The sequence below is a fragment of the Dermacentor variabilis genome, chromosome 8 (genome assembly GCF_050947875.1).
Source record: "Dermacentor variabilis isolate Ectoservices chromosome 8, ASM5094787v1, whole genome shotgun sequence".
Classification (NCBI taxonomy): domain Eukaryota; kingdom Metazoa; phylum Arthropoda; class Arachnida; order Ixodida; family Ixodidae; genus Dermacentor; species Dermacentor variabilis.
This window is the reverse complement of record NC_134575.1, coordinates 21,130,584-21,151,058: the sequence shown is the minus strand read 5'-3', so window position 1 is coordinate 21,151,058 and position 20,475 is coordinate 21,130,584. Positions and strand designations below refer to the sequence as shown.

General features: G+C 41.4%; 2 long non-coding RNA genes across 2 annotated transcripts; both read right to left on the bottom strand.

The window, feature by feature from the left end:
- Positions 1 to 7,123: 7,123 nt before the first annotated feature.
- Positions 7,124 to 10,649, bottom strand: LOC142590941 (uncharacterized). Its single transcript, XR_012830278.1, has 2 exons — positions 9,997 to 10,649; positions 7,124 to 7,252 (listed from the first exon to the last, which is right to left on the bottom strand). It is a non-coding gene; the product is annotated as an uncharacterized LOC142590941 (long non-coding RNA).
- A 3,772-nt stretch (positions 10,650 to 14,421) lies between these two features.
- LOC142590940 (uncharacterized) lies at positions 14,422 to 17,803 on the bottom strand. The gene is made up of 2 exons (XR_012830277.1): positions 17,301 to 17,803; positions 14,422 to 14,556 (listed from the first exon to the last, which is right to left on the bottom strand). It is a non-coding gene; the product is annotated as an uncharacterized LOC142590940 (long non-coding RNA).
- Between the last annotated feature and the right edge of the window lie 2,672 nt (positions 17,804 to 20,475).

Here is a 20,475-nt window from a genome sequence, read left to right as displayed (position 1 = left end):
TATTCCATAAAGTGCATGAGTAGACGTGCAATATGAGATTGTAATAACTTAATTTTGTAGGCATGTAAGTGCTCGCTACAAAGACCAGTAGTTTGTTAGCTAGTGATTGTATTTGACCCTTCACTGGCGGGCACACTGGTGGACAAGTTTAGCTTGTAACCTATACATCCGACTGATGAAACCAACACATTTATCGCACTTGCATATGTTTTGGTTTAACACAAATCATTGCTTCACCAACACGTGTTACTTCGACTTGTTCCCTTCTAGATGTAGTACTAACATCATCACAAGATACCACGTCATTAGTAATACATCTGTCTGGCCTGAGCGATCACGATATCTTGCACTTACCGTTGCACTTCTCACATGCACCATCATTTAAACGCTCCAAGAACATTGGAGTCTATAAGAAAGCTAATTTTTCAGCCAATAACAACGAACTGGGCTCCTTTTTAGATATTTTTACCGAGATATATCGATTCGCTCAGTGGAAACAAAGTGGTGTATGTTCCGAAATAAAGTGTTCGAACTGAGCACTCGTCATATAGCTCTTCGGCGCGTCTACTCCAGTAAGCAAGTTCCATGGTATAACAAATATATAAACCGACTGCCTAAAAAAGATTTTTTTGAACTGGAAATTTTTTTCTTAGACCCTTGCCATTGGACAGCATATGAGGTAGGTACCTAAGAATACTCACGAGCACAAAAGTCTACTAAATCCTCCAATTCTATCGCTATGGATCACACGTCCCGTACTGAAATTGATTGATAGCATTAACAGCAATTTTTTACGGAATACCGATGAATGTTGTTTATAACGTCCTTAAATACATTTTCTCACAACAGTATCTCGATGCCGGATTACCTTAGGACTGGAGGACTGCAGTGGTCATACCGGTACATAAAGGCGAAGTTAAACATGTAACATTCCACGACAAGCGTGCACAGCACCAAAGTACGATCTCTTTATTTTTCTTCTTCTTCGTCCCCACGTTCCCATCAGATCTGTCCTTTGTTATCACGGCCCACTACACTCTCACGGCATTTGTTTCATCCATCCGCTGTGAATAATGAATGACGTTGGCGATGGCTGCTGTTTCCATCGCACGGTTTCCCGTCGTGTAGCCGATGGTCTTGAGCACGCCTTTTTTTTGTAGCCAATTTAATCCCTTTAAACGGACCCAGAAGTTTTGGGTTAGGAACACCATATCCTTTCCGCAGCAGAACCATATCACCTAATGTAATTGCGGGAATATTATTGTTCTGACGTTTGTCAAATGCTCTCTTCATCGCGTGCCTGTGCTTCCTTTGCTATTCTGAACATTTCTTCGTTTCTTGCAAGTTAAGCTTCTCGGTCATGCCAAGTATATCGTCCCCAGGCAAATAGGCAGGCTCCTTAAAGGCGCCGTATTGAGAACTGCATCTGAAAGTGCTCTTATGCGATCTATTGTAGTGCGACACAGCTGCTTGCAGACAACACTTCCAGCCTCCTGGGAATCCTGGGTACATACTTATATATTGTTTTATATATCGGATAACTCACTCTGCTAGTCCATTAGCTAATGGAAGGTATGGTGCTCTGAACTTCAGGGTAATGTTTGTCTTTTACCCACCTTGCAAATGCCTGACTCTTGATTGTAGGGCCATTATCAGATACGACACATTTCAATCCTTTAAACATGTCTCTATTCAAGAGAGATGTGACAGCATCAGCATTTCTTTTCCTGGCTTGGCAGCTAGAATCCTTGAGCATTCATCATTATACACTAAAAAGCACTGTATATTCTTCACTCCTTTGCCTTTTTCTTCAGTTCAGCGAAATGAACATCTGTGGTTTCAAATGGCACATTTTAATGAGGTGGAAAAATCACGCAGTCTGTCTTCTGCTTATATTTTGCTTTGTTCCGTTGATATTGTCGACAAGAGCTAACGTAATCGCTTATATATGTCTTTATACCGGGCCCTGTAAATCTTCTCAGTTTATAGTATGTGTCCCAGAAGCCGTCATGCCCTACTGACTCTGGACCGTCGTGATAGAGGTCGAGAACTTTCGTTTTCAGTGTATCCGGTGCGTGAAACTTTCCGCCAAAGTTCATTAGCTGTTGTCTGCCTTCCCATGTTTTAAGTCAGTTCACGCTTTCATTGTCCACAGAATTACTAACAATGCGAAGTTGAGAAAGTGCATCAGCATTTGACAAATTTTGTCCGCTCCTGTGTGGAAAAATCAAAATCAAACTGTTAAATTTCACTGATCTAGCGAGCAATCCGCCCTTTCGGTTCACTACCATTCAGCAAATGAGTAAGTGCCTGATGGTCAGTGAACAGTTTCGTGCCTTCTAGGTACGATTGAAACTACCTAATCGCTAGCACAACAGCCAATGCCTCTTTTTCAATTGTGCAGTAGTTTTGTCACATTTTTTGAAAGTATAAGAGTAATATACAACCACTAGTCTTCCTGTTTCGCAGCCACTTGTGCTTCATTGTCGGTGCAGTGCACCACCTGTTCCGCAGTTTGATGCATCCGTTGTAAGTTCAAATGGAAGAGTGAAGTCTTGTATTTAGACGGCCAGGTCTGATACTATGACTAATACCAAATCGCTGTTCACCTTCTCACATTCTTGAGCTCAAATGAAATCTGGGTTTTTGGAGTAGGTTGTTCAACGGGTTAGCTTGGGCTGCAAAATCGGTTATGTAATTTCTAAAATGTCCTGCGAGGCCAAGAAAACTTTGACTGCGTGTACATTTTCTGGCTTCACTATCTGTCGTACACGCTCCACAGACTCCTCTTTCGTGCTCTTTGTGAATCTGTCAAAAATGTGACCGAGAAAGATAATTTTGTGTTTAAAAAATACAATTTTCTCAAAATTAACTTTAAGTTTGGCGTTACTTAATGCCATCAAATAAAATATCAAGTGTTCCGCGTCTGATGTTTCATCCTTGGAGTAAGCTACGATTGTGTTTACATACACATTCCAGAAAAATCAGAGAAATGGCTTGAGAACACCATTGATAATCTTTTGGAACCATGCTGCACTGTTTTTCCATACAAAAGTCAAACGATTATACTCGTACACATCAAGTGGAGTGACAAAGGCTGTATAGATTTTGTATTCTTCTTCGAGCGGAATCTGCCGGAATCCTTTGCAAAGGTCTATAGGGGAGAATATTTTGAAGCCTCTAATTTCTACAATTATCTCGCCGATCCTGGGCATTGGAAAAGAAAAAATGTCCGTTTGGCTAATGGGGATCCGGTTATCAGTACAAAGTCGCAGATATCCGTCTTCTTTCGGAGCCAGAGCAATAGGGGAAGCGAACGTCAATACCGATGGCCGTATTATGCCAGCATCTAACATATTCCGGATCTCATTTTCAGCCAAAGTTTCTTTTCGCGTTATATACTGTAAGGCTTTTTTCTGACCGGCGTAACATCTCTCAGCCCAAAGGGAACAGTACATTTTGTTGGAGCCGGTGGGCAGTTGGCTAGACAGATAAGTTCAGGGAATTTTTCAGGAACATCTTTTTCACACTTAACAAGGCGGACCGCGACGTTCAAGAACACGCACGTCTCTTGCGCCACAGTTACTTCATTATTCCAGTAAAGGTTTAACTTCAATGTCTTCATATCTGGTATCGATAGTAAGAATTCATAGTCACATCTCTTCACGACAAGGGCATCAATATTAGCCCTCCTGCCTTGATAAGAGATATTTGGTTCGCCCATTCATCATATATTTGTCTCGTCCCATCAAAGCTCTGTACCTGGACCGATCTTCCCCCTATTATTTCGTCGCTTTTAATACGAACCTCATTTATTACAGATACAGATGCACCACTATTAACCGATGGATCCACACCGTTTCCTTTGTTATTGAGTTTAATATAGACAAGGCTAAAGACGGTTAGAAAAACAGTTTCAATTTTTATCGTCAGTTGGGACTGGACACCCTCTCTTATTAGTTTTTTGGTTGGGCTTCCTCTGAATGAGAGGCTACTGGTTAAGCGTCATTGCTGTTAGTCGACATTAAGTTAACGAATCGATATAGCCCATGAAGATTTTCGAGATCACGAGACCTCCATGGAGCCCTTTCAAAGTTTGATCTCTCATACCAATATTTTATGGAGTAAAATCGGTGCAGATAAAGGTTTCTAAAACATCCCAACAGTTCTTCGATAGTTTTGGGTGACTTTACTTGCACCTGCCTCTGAAGTTCCTTGGGTAAGCCATGAACAATCAATGACACTACTGCGGACTCCGGCTGTTATACGTTGCCATCTGAAGAAGCCGTCTTTTCTCGTAAAAATAGTCTAGGAGGCTTTCCTGAGCGATAGCTATAAAAAATAGCTCGGTCTCACCTTTCAACCGGGTTCCCTTCAAAAACTTCCAAAAAGCTCGTTCTCAACTGCTTTCATGTGTCCGTCATACGTCCAGCGTAATGGATGTCATACCACTTTTTGGCAAGTCCGCTGACAAACTGACGGATGTTCCTGATGCGATCGCAGGGATCCTACCAGGAGTTCTCCTCACGTTGGATCCTAGTCTCTGGGCTTGAGCTATCTCCATCAAAGAAGTCGGGCTTTACCAACTGCTTGTTTTCTCGTTGTTGGGCTGGAATAACAGTCAGAAGATTTTCCATGAGTTGCTGCTGTCACTCGACGTGTTGCTGTTGCAGGGGAAGCATTTCTAGCGGCATGATTACATGGAAGAATCGCTCTTGCTCAGTGCAGTTCTTGCTGTCAGCCGCACCAGCGGCGTCATGATATGTTCTTGAAATTCGGAGTGATTTATTCTTATCGTCACTAAAGCTTGAACATCAATCTCCTGCGACGTCTTCCCAGCCTTTTGGGCGACGAACTCACGAAGCTTGGGAGTCGTGATGTTTTCGGGCAAATCATACTTGTCGTCTTCACCCACTTCACACGTTAAAAAACACGACTGATGTTGCGTGTCTCTGGCTATACTAAGCGTTATCCACATAATATAGACTTCTATCCCGTCCACTACGCCAAGGTAACATTCCACGTAGAGCCTACACAGAACCTAAGCACGATCTCTTTGTTATTATTATGATTCTTCCCCGCGTTCCCACCATCTCTGTCCTTTGTCATCACGGCCCACTAGAAAACATAATCCATTTAACTATCGACCCATATCTCTCACATCAATACCATGCAGAGAAATGGAACATAAAGCATTCGCTCATCTTGTTAATTTTCTAGAGAATAACAGTTTCTTCTTTTTAACTGAGCATGACTTCTGTAAGTTTTTCTATTGTCATGCGCAACTACACTTCTTCACTAACGACTTGCACTTCTATCTGGACTGCGCTTTTTGAACTGACTTCACATTTCTTGACTTTTCTAAAGTGTTAGTCAAACTTAACCACTCATTGATTTTATATAAGCTAAGTGTTCTAAAAATTGACGCTGCATTTCTTAACTGGATTCGCGAATTTCTTTTTCTGCTCGTGTTCAGTTCGCCATCACTAATGACGCTAATTCCTCAACTGCACCAGTTCGCTCTGTGGTTCGTCAAAGATCTGTACTTGGCCCTCTGCTATTTCTAATTTACATAAATGACTTCCCTACTGCTGTTAATTCCAGAATTTTTTTATTTGCTGATGACTGCGTGAATTACTGTAACATAGCTAACAATTTCGATATTGACTCGTTCCAGGTGGATCTCAGTAACGTGCTGGATTGGTGTCATGTTTGGAAAATAGAGCTACACAATAAATGTGTAAGTCTATGACGATTTCTCGTTCGAGTTGAACATGTCCAACTTATATTCTTCCCAGTCACACCATTGAAAGCGCAACATCCTACCGGTATCTCGGCGTTCATGTAACCAACAGTCTGTCCTGGAGAGGCAGAGACCATATAGTATAAAAAATAACCCTAGGTTATTTTCGAAGAAACTTTCTTCTTGTTCAGGGATCACTAAAATCGTTATACTCATCTCGTATCACTTTCAGACAGGCACTCATCATAAGAAAGAATTGCAACGTAATAACGTCAGCAATCACCTCCAATGGACCGATGCACCAGAACTACTTCTTTACCATAATTCTAGCCCTAGAGACATTTTTACACCATCTAGAATGACAGCACTGATGTTGTTATGCTGCAGAAAGCTCATAATACTATATTTGATGCATGATCAAAAACCTTCTTCAGGTGGAGCTGCGACCACGCAAGTCGCCTTGAAGAAGCGTCAAAATATTCCGAAGTTTTCTACATTCTTCGTTGTTTCTACTAATCGTGCTTTCTCTAATTCTGGACCTTTGATGTGGCCCCACAACAAATTTATGGACACTTTTCTCTCATCTCGCTATCATCGTCATTTAAAATTTATAGTCACCATTTGACAATCTTAGATGTCGTTTACTAGTAACTGATAAACGTTCTTGTTACTCGTTATACTTCGCAGTTAGTTTTTTATGTTTTTCTGAAAGAAAAGGTGACGACAGTATATTACAGTAGGCTTCATTAGTGATCCTGCAGATGACAGCTATCACGTCTATTAAGATCGTCACATTATATATATATATATATATATATATATATATATATATAAGATTGGAATGGGTGTACTGAACAGTTCCGATGGTAACGTCTGTTCGTAACCGGGAAGGCAGGTGACGCAGAGCAGGAACACCTGGCTGCCCGAACGGCTCACACTCGTGCTAAGCACTCGCGATCCGGCTGGCCTTGTGCTTTGCTGTTCTTTCTATATATATATATATATATATTTAAGAAGTCATCCATCTGGCCATCCGGGCCAGACAGGGTTGAGATCGCCGATCGATCGCATTTTTTTCTCTTTTTGACCCCGCTTGACATAAATGGCAAGAACAAGTTGCGTACTGCAATTTGTAGACTAGGTGCGAAGGGATTGAAGTACAATAAAAATACCATAACAAGCGTTAATGTGTTCCACAGCCAATTCAATTTTGGCTGGCAGCGCCAGAAATCTACACCAGGACCTGCTTGCCACCACTTTGACTGTGTTGCGACGCTTGGGCAAGGCACATGCGGATCTGGAGTGGGTAATTTGCTTGGAATCAGTCATCTTTATCTACGTGGTGCAACCATAAAAGATGGACATTAATGCAACTTTGCAGAAACTGTCGGTGCTCTTTTTATTTGAATAAAAAGATCAACACTGTAAAGAAACGTCCTCAACGTTTATCAGCTTCATCAGTTGCAAACAATGGCGCACTTGAAGGTCACCCTCTTCGAGCTTTGTTAACTGCAAGAGAAACATGTGTAACTGTGCCTGTGAATTCATCAAAAAAGTGTTAGGAAGGCAGAAACAATGAAGGCAGAAACAATTCTTGATGATTACTTTCTGATATTCGAAGCATTTTGGAAAGGTGTAGACAGCACAAATAGGTGGGTAGAAATTTTATTTCCTGTATGCTACTCCTAAATGCAATTTTTTATTCTTTTCCAGCCCCATATTTGCTGCCAATATAGACAATGGTGGCCTATGCGTGCTGATGTGCAATATCTAGTGCAGGTGATTAGTTCGACCACTTTATTGAACACTTCGTCGATGATACCGGCACATCGCGTAGTTAGGGTGGCGCCCAGCACTTCATCTGTGTAACGGGGGAACCAATGGTTGGAGGCCTAATATAGCTATACGCTGAAATCCCCGGTGAGGATCAGGGCAATCTTTATCTCCTTCTAGGAGTGCGATTGTTTCCCGTATGACGCCTATAGTATGTCCCAAAACGACGAAGTCAAATACGTCCGCACGTCTGAGTACCTAGATCAAACCTAGAGCGGTCTAGCGCTAAATGCAGTATCTCCCGGAGAGGCCCACATTTTTCCGAGAGAAGTGAATCCATGATCGTGACCTTGCTCTAAAACTGGTTCCCACTAAGAAATGAAATACTTCGCAATTAATAAAGTTATTGCGAATGAGACAACTCTAATGATAAAAGTACAAGCTGGCTATGGTAAAGTAAGCATGTTACGGAAATATGATGCGTTAATGGTGACCCTAAAGATAAATTTTTCACTGAGACGTGCACCCAGCTGCAGAATGCGAGCTTTGATATCATCAGGCGATGAAAAAGAGTGGTGTGTTCGGCACGTAGAAGCTGCCTCTAGGCAATCTGCCATACGTTGCGACAGTAGCAGTGAGCAGGGCTTGCATTTTAAGAGCGGCTCGCAACAAAGCCTGTAACGGGCTGGTAAGTAACTTGAAAGGACGTTTGAGCGCACGCTAGGACTAGCACGTTGTTCGTTTCATTAGATAGATTTACATGGCATCAGTTGACACCAGGAGTGCGCTACGAACGCAAATTTCAATAGGTACAGTAAAGTAACTAGCTAAGAAATAAGTTAACCAATTTTTGTTAATTCGTTTAACATATGCTCCGATTTCGCTTGTACCTAGATAATCCAGCTCGAGGGTTAGAAATATGCCATCTGCCGCAGTCCATTTTTAAACAGCACATAAAACTTTAAGATTATCAGCACATATATCGTATCATAACCAATATTATCTCGTACGCAGCCTTTTTTTACATCATCGTAACTCAATGTGCACAGCTTAACTCATTATACCCGATTAGTCCAACCCCCTTTCCCCCCGAAAAAAAATACATATGACATCACGGACAAAAAACTGTTAACACATCGACTTCCATCTCATGGATCAAATTATTACATTCCTTTGCCTGGGCCTTGTGTCCCCATTGAAGCAACCCTATTACAACAGTATGTATCGTGCCCAAACTGTATTCCACCAACCGAGCTATATAAAATTTGTGCTTTGTACTGATCTTTCTTTTATATTCTATCTATTCATTGTAGGTCCAATATTTTTCGAAATTTTATCTAGTTCGACTTTAACTATAAGGGAAACCATAAATGGACGACAGGCGTTCCAACACTTTACGTTTACTGCTGTCGCACTTAATGCTGTCTGAATCGCAAATGCTTTGAACACTTTTGGTATACGAGTTTCTATGTATCTACTTTCCAGACAATATCCCTCCATGAAAATTAATTAAGCCGGAGTTGGCAGTAAAGAAAATAAATGTGCTAAATACACTGCTTTCGTGCAAACTGTGAAGAAACTAAAAGGCACTCAAACTACAGCTAGCCGATTGGGATGAAACGTTACCCGCCGTGCTTACTTGCTCAGCTAGGTGTGGGGCTGCTAAGCACAAGGTGGCGGGATCGAATCCTGGCAACGGTGTACGCATTTCAATGGAGGAGAAATGCAAGAACACCCGCGTACTTCCATTTAGGCGCACGTTAAAGAACCTCAGGTGGTACAAATTTCCAAAGTCCCCCACTGCGGCGGGCTTTACACTCGGTTCGTGGTTTTAGCACACAGAACACTATAATTTAAGTTATTAGTGAGGCTACATTACAACTTGTAATATTTTAAGAACGTTCGTCCATACCTATATGAATTTGCTCCGGCTGCTTTATTTATCCCTCAAATATTGTGACCACATGGTCCGCTGATGCTGTGCGTACAAACAGCTTATGAGTTTTATCAATTGAAGCCGTCTACCCACTCTTGAGTTACAAATGTTCTGCTGGTCTTTACTACGCTTGATATATCACTTAAATATGTGTCTACTAAAGTGCTAATTATACAGAGTAACTCACCACCAGGTGAATAGTACAACGATTCAGCTTCAACGCTCAATGTTCTTGAATACATACTACAGTTTATTTGTACTGTCGCATTTAATTCCTGTCGCATCAAAATCCTTGTCACTACGCGTATGGTGCACCCATATTAGAATAGGCCAACCCACGGATTTGGCTCACTGCCTTAAGGATCAGCCAGCTGAGAATTTTGCGTAGTTTCATCGCTTTATCTGATGACTGTTCATCAAGAATGTACAATGAAGGAGTCAGTTCTGTACTTCTCCCCTGCTTTGTTGCACTGTTTTACTTCTGGCCTGCGCATGTGCTGAAGAAATGCGGTCTCGAAAAAAAGACATTAAAAGCTTTACTCACCATCCGGACATCGTGTAGACGGCCTTCGAGTTGTCGGTGGAGGGGCCATCGGTTTTTGTGGACGCCTGTCAGATCTCGCTTCTAGTTTTACATGCTCATGCGCTGCATGAGCAAACGGCAGATCCCTCACTTGCAATACGAGCTGAAAAAACAGAGACGTAGCAAATGCAATCGTTATGTAAAAAGTCAAAGTGTTCTTCATAATGAACGGTGGGAAAAGGTTAGGTATTTTAGCTTGCAGCAGCAGCCGTTTTATTCACGCTCGAACACAATGCACACGCGGAAAAAGAGCAATTGCTTGGATTTTGTTGAACTGTTATATCTGTTTGTCATAGATACCTTTCTGGCCTGAGGATGACGTCAAAATGTACGGGAGAGTTATATTTATGGCCTTCAAAACGTGCTGTTTCTGTGTCAGTGATGGTGCTTCAGGACGCAAAATAGTTTTGAAAGAAACATTGCAAAATGCTGCTCTTACGTGCTTTGAATACACTCCCATAATATTTTCAAGATCTACTTATCTGTACGTTAGAATGAAAAAAAAGTAATTTGTGCTTTGTGAGAGATGAAAAAAACCTTTTATCTTACTTTGTGATGTAATTATTTATGTTGGAGTGAATTAAATTCCTATCATTGCCTATACTTCTCGAGCGGTTTTGTCCCGCCTGGAAGTGTGCGCTGTTTAATATACAATGTAAATGTGGGCATACATGCCTCTTGATCTTCAGAATATATTAAGGGGCATATTTGAAGATGTCCTTCCTACAATGGTCCTTCTAAAAGCTAGATATATGTTTTCTGGAAGACTCTGTTTTCTTCTTTACGCAGTTCTTGAGGACACAACATGCTGCTCTTCAGTATTGTTCAAAAGCTTAGACGAGGTGGCAATTGATATCCTGTATGCTTTTTAATTGGGATCTTCGAACAAACGGTTGCAGACTTGCGCTATAATAAAAGAATACTGCCATTAAAGCTCTGTAACCATCAAAGCTCTGTACCTGCACCGATCTTCCCCCTATTATTTCGTCGCTTTTAATACGAACCTCATTTATTACAGATACAGATGCACCACTATTAACCGATGGATCCACACCGTTTCCTTTGTTATTGAGTTTAATATAGACAAGGCTAAAGACGGTTAGAAAAACAGTTTCAATTTTTATCGTCAGTTGGGACTGGACACCCTCTCTTATTAGTTTTTTGGTTGGGCTTCCTCTGAATGAGAGGCTACTGGTTAAGCGTCATTGCTGTTAGTCGACATTAAGTTAACGAATCGATATAGCCCATGAAGATTTTCGAGATCACGAGACCTCCATGGAGCCCTTTCAAAGTTTGATCTCTCATACCAATATTTTATGGAGTAAAATCGGTGCAGATAAAGGTTTCTAAAACATCCCAACAGTTCTTCGATAGTTTTGGGTGACTTTACTTGCACCTGCCTCTGAAGTTCCTTGGGTAAGCCATGAACAATCAATGACACTACTGCGGACTCCGGCTGTTATGCGTTGCCATCTGAAGAAGCCGTCTTTTCTCGTAAAAATAGTCTAGGAGGCTTTCCTGAGCGATAGCTATAAAAAATAGCTCGGTCTCACCTTTCAACCGGGTTCCCTTCAAAAACTTCCAAAAAGCTCGTTCTCAACTGCTTTCATGTGTCCGTCATACGTCCAGCGTAATGGATGTCATACCACTTTTTGGCAAGTCCGCTGACAAACTGACGGATGTTCCTGATGCGATCGCAGGGATCCTACCAGGAGTTCTCCTCACGTTGGATCCTAGTCTCTGGGCTTGAGCTATCTCCATCAAAGAAGTCGGGCTTTACCAACTGCTTGTTTTCTCGTTGTTGGGCTGGAATAACAGTCAGAAGATTTTCCATGAGTTGCTGCTGTCACGCGACGTGTTGCTGTTGCAGGGGAAGCATTTCTAGCGGCATGATTACATGGAAGAATCGCTCTTGCTCAGTGCAGTTCTTGCTGTCAGCCGCACCAGCGGCGTCATGATATGTTCTTGAAATTCGGAGTGATTTATTCTTATCGTCACTAAAGCTTGAACATCAATCTCCTGCGACGTCTTCCCAGCCTTTTGGGCGACGAACTCACGAAGCTTGGGAGTCGTGATGTTTTCGGGCAAATCATACTTGTCGTCTTCACCCACTTCACACGTTAAAAAACACGACTGATGTTGCGTGTCTCTGGCTATACTAAGCGTTATCCACATAATATAGACTTCTATCCCGTCCACTACGCCAAGGTAACATTCCACGTAGAGCCTACACAGAACCTAAGCACGATCTCTTTGTTATTATTATGATTCTTCCCCGCGTTCCCACCATCTCTGTCCTTTGTCATCACGGCCCACTAGAAAACATAATCCATTTAACTATCGACCCATATCTCTCACATCAATACCATGCAGAGAAATGGAACATAAAGCATTCGCTCATCTTGTTAATTTTCTAGAGAATAACAGTTTCTTCTTTTTAACTGAGCATGACTTCTGTAAGTTTTTCTATTGTCATGCGCAACTACACTTCTTCACTAACGACTTGCACTTCTATCTGGACTGCGCTTTTTGAACTGACTTCACATTTCTTGACTTTTCTAAAGTGTTAGTCAAACTTAACCACTCATTGATTTTATATAAGCTAAGTGTTCTAAAAATTGACGCTGCATTTCTTAACTGGATTCGCGAATTTCTTTTTCTGCTCGTGTTCAGTTCGCCATCACTAATGACGCTAATTCCTCAACTGCACCAGTTCGCTCTGTGGTTCGTCAAAGATCTGTACTTGGCCCTCTGCTATTTCTAATTTACATAAATGACTTCCCTACTGCTGTTAATTCCAGAATTTTTTTATTTGCTGATGACTGCGTGAATTACTGTAACATAGCTAACAATTTCGATATTGACTCGTTCCAGGTGGATCTCAGTAACGTGCTGGATTGGTGTCATGTTTGGAAAATAGAGCTACACAATAAATGTGTAAGTCTATGACGATTTCTCGTTCGAGTTGAACATGTCCAACTTATATTCTTCCCAGTCACACCATTGAAAGCGCAACATCCTACCGGTATCTCGGCGTTCATGTAACCAACAGTCTGTCCTGGAGAGGCAGAGACCATATAGTATAAAAAATAACCCTAGGTTATTTTCGAAGAAACTTTCTTCTTGTTCAGGGATCACTAAAATCGTTATACTCATCTCGTATCACTTTCAGACAGGCACTCATCATAAGAAAGAATTGCAACGTAATAACGTCAGCAATCACCTCCAATGGACCGATGCACCAGAACTACTTCTTTACCATAATTCTAGCCCTAGAGACATTTTTACACCATCTAGAATGACAGCACTGATGTTGTTATGCTGCAGAAAGCTCATAATACTATATTTGATGCATGATCAAAAACCTTCTTCAGGTGGAGCTGCGACCACGCAAGTCGCCTTGAAGAAGCGTCAAAATATTCCGAAGTTTTCTACATTCTTCGTTGTTTCTACTAATCGTGCTTTCTCTAATTCTGGACCTTTGATGTGGCCCCACAACAAATTTATGGACACTTTTCTCTCATCTCGCTATCATCGTCATTTAAAATTTATAGTCACCATTTGACAATCTTAGATGTCGTTTACTAGTAACTGATAAACGTTCTTGTTACTCGTTATACTTCGCAGTTAGTTTTTTATGTTTTTCTGAAAGAAAAGGTGACGACAGTATATTACAGTAGGCTTCATTAGTGATCCTGCAGATGACAGCTATTACGTCTATTAAGATCGTCACATTATATATATATATATATATATATATATATATATATATATATATATATATATATAAGATTGGAATGGGTGTACTGAACAGTTCCGATGGTAACGTCTGTTCGTAACCGGGAAGGCAGGTGACGCAGAGCAGGAACACCTGGCTGCCCGAACGGCTCACACTCGTGCTAAGCACTCGCGATCCGGCTGGCCTTGTGCTTTGCTGTTCTTTCTATATATATATATATATATATATATATATATATATATATATATATATATATATATATATATATATATATATATATATTTAAGAAGTCATCCATCTGGCCATCCGGGCCAGACAGGGTTGAGATCGCCGATCGATCGCATTTTTTTCTCTTTTTGACCCCGCTTGACATAAATGGCAAGAACAAGTTGCGTACTGCAATTTGTAGACTAGGTGCGAAGGGATTGAAGTACAATAAAAATACCATAACAAGCGTTAATGTGTTCCACAGCCAATTCAATTTTGGCTGGCAGCGCCAGAAATCTACACCAGGACCTGCTTGCCACCACTTTGACTGTGTTGCGACGCTTGGGCAAGGCACATGCGGATCTGGAGTGGGTAATTTGCTTGGAATCAGTCATCTTTATCTACGTGGTGCAACCATAAAAGATGGACATTAATGCAACTTTGCAGAAACTGTCGGTGCTCTTTTTATTTGAATAAAAAGATCAACACTGTAAAGAAACGTCCTCAACGTTTATCAGCTTCATCAGTTGCAAACAATGGCGCACTTGAAGGTCACCCTCTTCGAGCTTTGTTAACTGCAAGAGAAACATGTGTAACTGTGCCTGTGAATTCATCAAAAAAGTGTTAGGAAGGCAGAAACAATGAAGGCAGAAACAATTCTTGATGATTACTTTCTGATATTCGAAGCATTTTGGAAAGGTGTAGACAGCACAAATAGGTGGGTAGAAATTTTATTTCCTGTATGCTACTCCTAAATGCAATTTTTTATTCTTTTCCAGCCCCATATTTGCTGCCAATATAGACAATGGTGGCCTATGCGTGCTGATGTGCAATATCTAGTGCAGGTGATTAGTTCGACCACTTTATTGAACACTTCGTCGATGATACCGGCACATCGCGTAGTTAGGGTGGCGCCCAGCACTTCATCTGTGTAACGGGGGAACCAATGGTTGGAGGCCTAATATAGCTATACGCTGAAATCCCCGGTGAGGATCAGGGCAATCTTTATCTCCTTCTAGGAGTGCGATTGTTTCCCGTATGACGCCTATAGTATGTCCCAAAACGACGAAGTCAAATACGTCCGCACGTCTGAGTACCTAGATCAAACCTAGAGCGGTCTAGCGCTAAATGCAGTATCTCCCGGAGAGGCCCACATTTTTCCGAGAGAAGTGAATCCATGATCGTGACCTTGCTCTAAAACTGGTTCCCACTAAGAAATGAAATACTTCGCAATTAATAAAGTTATTGCGAATGAGACAACTCTAATGATAAAAGTACAAGCTGGCTATGGTAAAGTAAGCATGTTACGGAAATATGATGCGTTAATGGTGACCCTAAAGATAAATTTTTCACTGAGACGTGCACCCAGCTGCAGAATGCGAGCTTTGATATCATCAGGCGATGAAAAAGAGTGGTGTGTTCGGCACGTAGAAGCTGCCTCTAGGCAATCTGCCATACGTTGCGACAGTAGCAGTGAGCAGGGCTTGCATTTTAAGAGCGGCTCGCAACAAAGCCTGTAACGGGCTGGTAAGTAACTTGAAAGGACGTTTGAGCGCACGCTAGGACTAGCACGTTGTTCGTTTCATTAGATAGATTTACATGGCATCAGTTGACACCAGGAGTGCGCTACGAACGCAAATTTCAATAGGTACAGTAAAGTAACTAGCTAAGAAATAAGTTAACCAATTTTTGTTAATTCGTTTAACATATGCTCCGATTTCGCTTGTACCTAGATAATCCAGCTCGAGGGTTAGAAATATGCCATCTGCCGCAGTCCATTTTTAAACAGCACATAAAACTTTAAGATTATCAGCACATATATCGTATCATAACCAATATTATCTCGTACGCAGCCTTTTTTTACATCATCGTAACTCAATGTGCACAGCTTAACTCATTATACCCGATTAGTCCAACCCCCTTTCCCCCCGAAAAAAAATACATATGACATCACGGACAAAAAACTGTTAACACATCGACTTCCATCTCATGGATCAAATTATTACATTCCTTTGCCTGGGCCTTGTGTCCCCATTGAAGCAACCCTATTACAACAGTATGTATCGTGCCCAAACTGTATTCCACCAACCGAGCTATATAAAATTTGTGCTTTGTACTGATCTTTCTTTTATATTCTATCTATTCATTGTAGGTCCAATATTTTTCGAAATTTTATCTAGTTCGACTTTAACTATAAGGGAAACCATAAATGGACGACAGGCGTTCCAACACTTTACGTTTACTGCTGTCGCACTTAATGCTGTCTGAATCGCAAATGCTTTGAACACTTTTGGTATACGAGTTTCTATGTATCTACTTTCCAGACAATATCCCTCCATGAAAATTAATTAAGCCGGAGTTGGCAGTAAAGAAAATAAATGTGCTAAATACACTGCTTTCGTGCAAACTGTGAAGAAACTAAAAGGCACTCAAACTACAGCTAGCCGATTGGGATGAAACGTTACCCGCCGTGCTTACTTGCTCAGCTAGGTGTGGGGCTGCTAAGCACAAGGTGGCGGGATCGAATCCTGGCAACGGTGTACGCATTTCAATGGAGGAGAAATGCAAGAACACCCGCGTACTTCCATTTAGGCGCACGTTAAAGAACCTCAGGTGGTACAAATTTCCAAAGTCCCCCACTGCGGCGGGCTTTACACTCGGTTCGTGGTTTTAGCACACAGAACACTATAATTTAAGTTATTAGTGAGGCTACATTACAACTTGTAATATTTTAAGAACGTTCGTTCATACCTATATGAATTTGCTCCGGCTGCTTTATTTATCCCTCAAATATTGTGACCACATGGTCCGCTGATGCTGTGCGTACAAACAGCTTATGAGTTTTATCAATTGAAGCCGTCTACCCACTCTTGAGTTACAAATGTTCTGCTGGTCTTTACTACGCTTGATATATCACTTAAATATGTGTCTACTAAAGTGCTAATTATACAGAGTAACTCACCACCAGGTGAATAGTACAACGATTCAGCTTCAACGCTCAATGTTCTTGAATACATACTACAGTTTATTTGTACTGTCGCATTTAATTCCTGTCGCATCAAAATCCTTGTCACTACGCGTATGGTGCACCCATATTAGAATAGGCCAACCCACGGATTTGGCTCACTGCCTTAAGGATCAGCCAGCTGAGAATTTTGCGTAGTTTCATCGCTTTATCTGATGACTGTTCATCAAGAATGTACAATGAAGGAGTCAGTTCTGTACTTCTCCCCTGCTTTGTTGCACTGTTTTACTTCTGGCCTGCGCATGTGCTGAAGAAATGCGGTCTCGAAAAAAAGACATTAAAAGCTTTACTCACCATCCGGACATCGTGTAGACGGCCTTCGAGTTGTCGGTGGAGGGGCCATCGGTTTTTGTGGACGCCTGTCAGGTCTCGCTTCTAGTTTTACATGCTCATGCGCTGCATGAGCAAACGGCAGATCCCTCACTTGCAATACGAGCTGAAAAAACAGAGACGTAGCAAATGCAATCGTTATGTAAAAAGTCAAAGTGTTCTTCATAATGAACGGTGGGAAAAGGTTAGGTATTTTAGCTTGCAGCAGCAGCCGTTTTATTCACGCTCGAACACAATGCACACGCGGAAAAAGAGCAATTGCTTGGATTTTGTTGAACTGTTATATCTGTTTGGCATAGATACCTTTCTGGCCTGAGGATGACGTCAAAATGTACGGGAGAGTTATATTTATGGCCTTCAAAACGTGCTGTTTCTGTGTCAGTGATGGTGCTTCAGGACGCAAAATAGTTTTGAAAGAAACATTGCAAAATGCTGCTCTTACGTGCTTTGAATACACTCCCATAATATTTTCAAGATCTACTTATCTGTACGTTAGAATGAAAAAAAAGTAATTTGTGCTTTGTGAGAGATGAAAAAAACCTTTTATCTTACTTTGTGATGTAATTATTTATGTTGGAGTGAATTAAATTCCTATCATTGCCTATACTTCTCGAGCGGTTTTGTCCCGCCTGGAAGTGTGCGCTGTTTAATATACAATGTAAATGTGGGCATACATGCCTCTTGATCTTCAGAATATATTAAGGGGCATATTTGAAGATGTCCTTCCTACAATGGTCCTTCTAAAAGCTAGATATATGTTTTCTGGAAGACTCTGTTTTCTTCTTTACGCAGTTCTTGAGGACACAACATGCTGCTCTTCAGTATTGTTCAAAAGCTTAGACGAGGTGGCAATTGATATCCTGTATGCTTTTTAATTGGGATCTTCGAACAAACGGTTGCAGACTTGCGCTATAATAAAAGAATACTGCCATTGTCCACGGACTTTGCTTTTTGAGCACTTGAAATAGCAATGTGAGATGTCTGCAGTTTAACCAGGTAGTTTAGAACGCTACTCGCGTAACTCGCCCTGTTGAAACCTTGTGAGCGTAAAAACCTTTCCAGCTTGTCAATACGAAATTTACCTAAAGGCTCTAAATTGTGAGCACAGCATCCACTTGTGAGCGCATTTGCCGTTTATATTTACCCATTTTTATAGACTTTCACCTCCGCAGCATTTATAGATTTACCAGAGTCGCAGGCTGCATCTTGCGCCATTCGTAAATCACATTCGCCAAGTGTCCGAGCACTTGTACCCACAACTTACTGCGAAAGAAGTGACTCATCTACGCGCTTTGACCTTCGCTCACACATTATCCGGACCCTAGGCCTAATATTAACGAAATGCAGACAAGGCACTTTGTTTATTCCGGCGACGCCTTTGAGACTTCGTAGGACACAAGAACCTAAGTAATGAAGGCAACCTTCTGTATTTAGTCGCAATACATAAAACGTAGTCATATTCTTATTTTGAGAGCACACTTTACGTTTCTGCTCTCCCTCATTTAAAAACAAGGGGCAACTCTGCGTAAGACGCAATCTTTCGGGGCACTGGGGATAAGCCTATTTTGTAGAAAATTTTCGAACACTTGCTAGAGAAATATCTTAGAAATGCTGTATTTTAACAACATGCATTCATTCTTCCATACAGACATGCCCTAAGGGTCTATTCATTTGGCTAAAATTGACATTACGAGCATTTATAGTTCTCCCAGAGTAGTAGGAATAATCCCGCGCCGTTATTCAAACTCATTTATCAGGTTAGGGGGTGCTTCTGTGGGTAATTTATTGGAAAAAACTCCAATTACCTGACGAACTTTGGCATTTGCATAGACATCACAAATAATTTGCCCCTTAATTTTGCGTTAAACAAACAAGACGCTTTGGTTAGTTAAGCGAAGATGCTAGGAAACCATCCCTAATACATTGAACTCCACATGAGAAAGTTCAATCCTCCTATATAGCTAAAAATGCCCATATTTCAACTATTGTAGTTAGACCTTTGAAGTCGAAATTTCATCATCATGATCACCAGCAGCAGACTATTTTATGTCCACTGCGATACGTACGCCACCCCATGCAATCTTTATTTACTCCTGTCCTGCGCCAATTGATTCCAACTCCAATATCATTTCCGATTCCAATATCATCGCTCCACCTAGCCTTCTGCCGCCCTCCACGGCGCTTCCTTTCACTTGGGACCCATTCTGTTACCCTAATGGTCCACCGGTTATCTAACCTACACATTACATGGGCCGCAGAGCTCCATTTCTTTCTCTTAATCTCAATAAAAATAGGCTGTACCCATTTGCACTCTGATCCACACTGCTCTCTTCCTGTCTGCTAACGTTACGCATAACAATATTCGCTTCATCTCTCCTTTCGCGGTCCTTAGCATGTCATCAAGCTTCTTTGACATTCTCCAAGTTTCTGCCTCGTATGATAGCACCGGTAAAATGCGCAGGTTGTACACCTTCCTTTCTATGATAATTGTAAGCTCCTAGTCAGGAGCTGACAATCTCTGCCATTGCGCTCCATCTCATTTTCACCCTTCTGTGAATTTGCTTCTCATGATCAGTGTTGCCTGTGAGTAATTGACCTAGGTAAACATATTCCTTCAGAGACTCTAGAGCCTTACTTACGATCCGCAACGCACCTTCCCTTGCCTGGCTTATTGTCATTATCTTTGTCTTCTGCATAATAATCTTCAACCAACCCTTCGACTCTCTCATTTGTTGTAACTCGTCTCCAGCGTTGCTGAACAGGACAATGTCATCTGCAAACTGGAGGTTGCTGAGATATTCGCCGTTGATACTCACTCCAAAGCATTCCCAGTTTGATAGCTCGACTACTTCCAAGCATGCCGTGAAAAGCGCTGCCGAGAATATGTCTCCTTGCCTGACCCCTTACTTTATGCGTATTGTTCTACTTGTGGAAAACAAGTGAGCTTTGGAATGTTCTTAGATATTTTTGAAAGTATTTACGTAGCCTGCTCGCTTCTTGATTACGTAATGCCTCGGCTATTGCTGGTATCTCTACTGAGAAATCTGCGGTACGCATTCTGGGGCTTTCTCGATTACCTGATGGATGACATGTAGGTGATCCATTGTAGAGTATCCAGTCTGTAAGTCAGCCTGTTTTC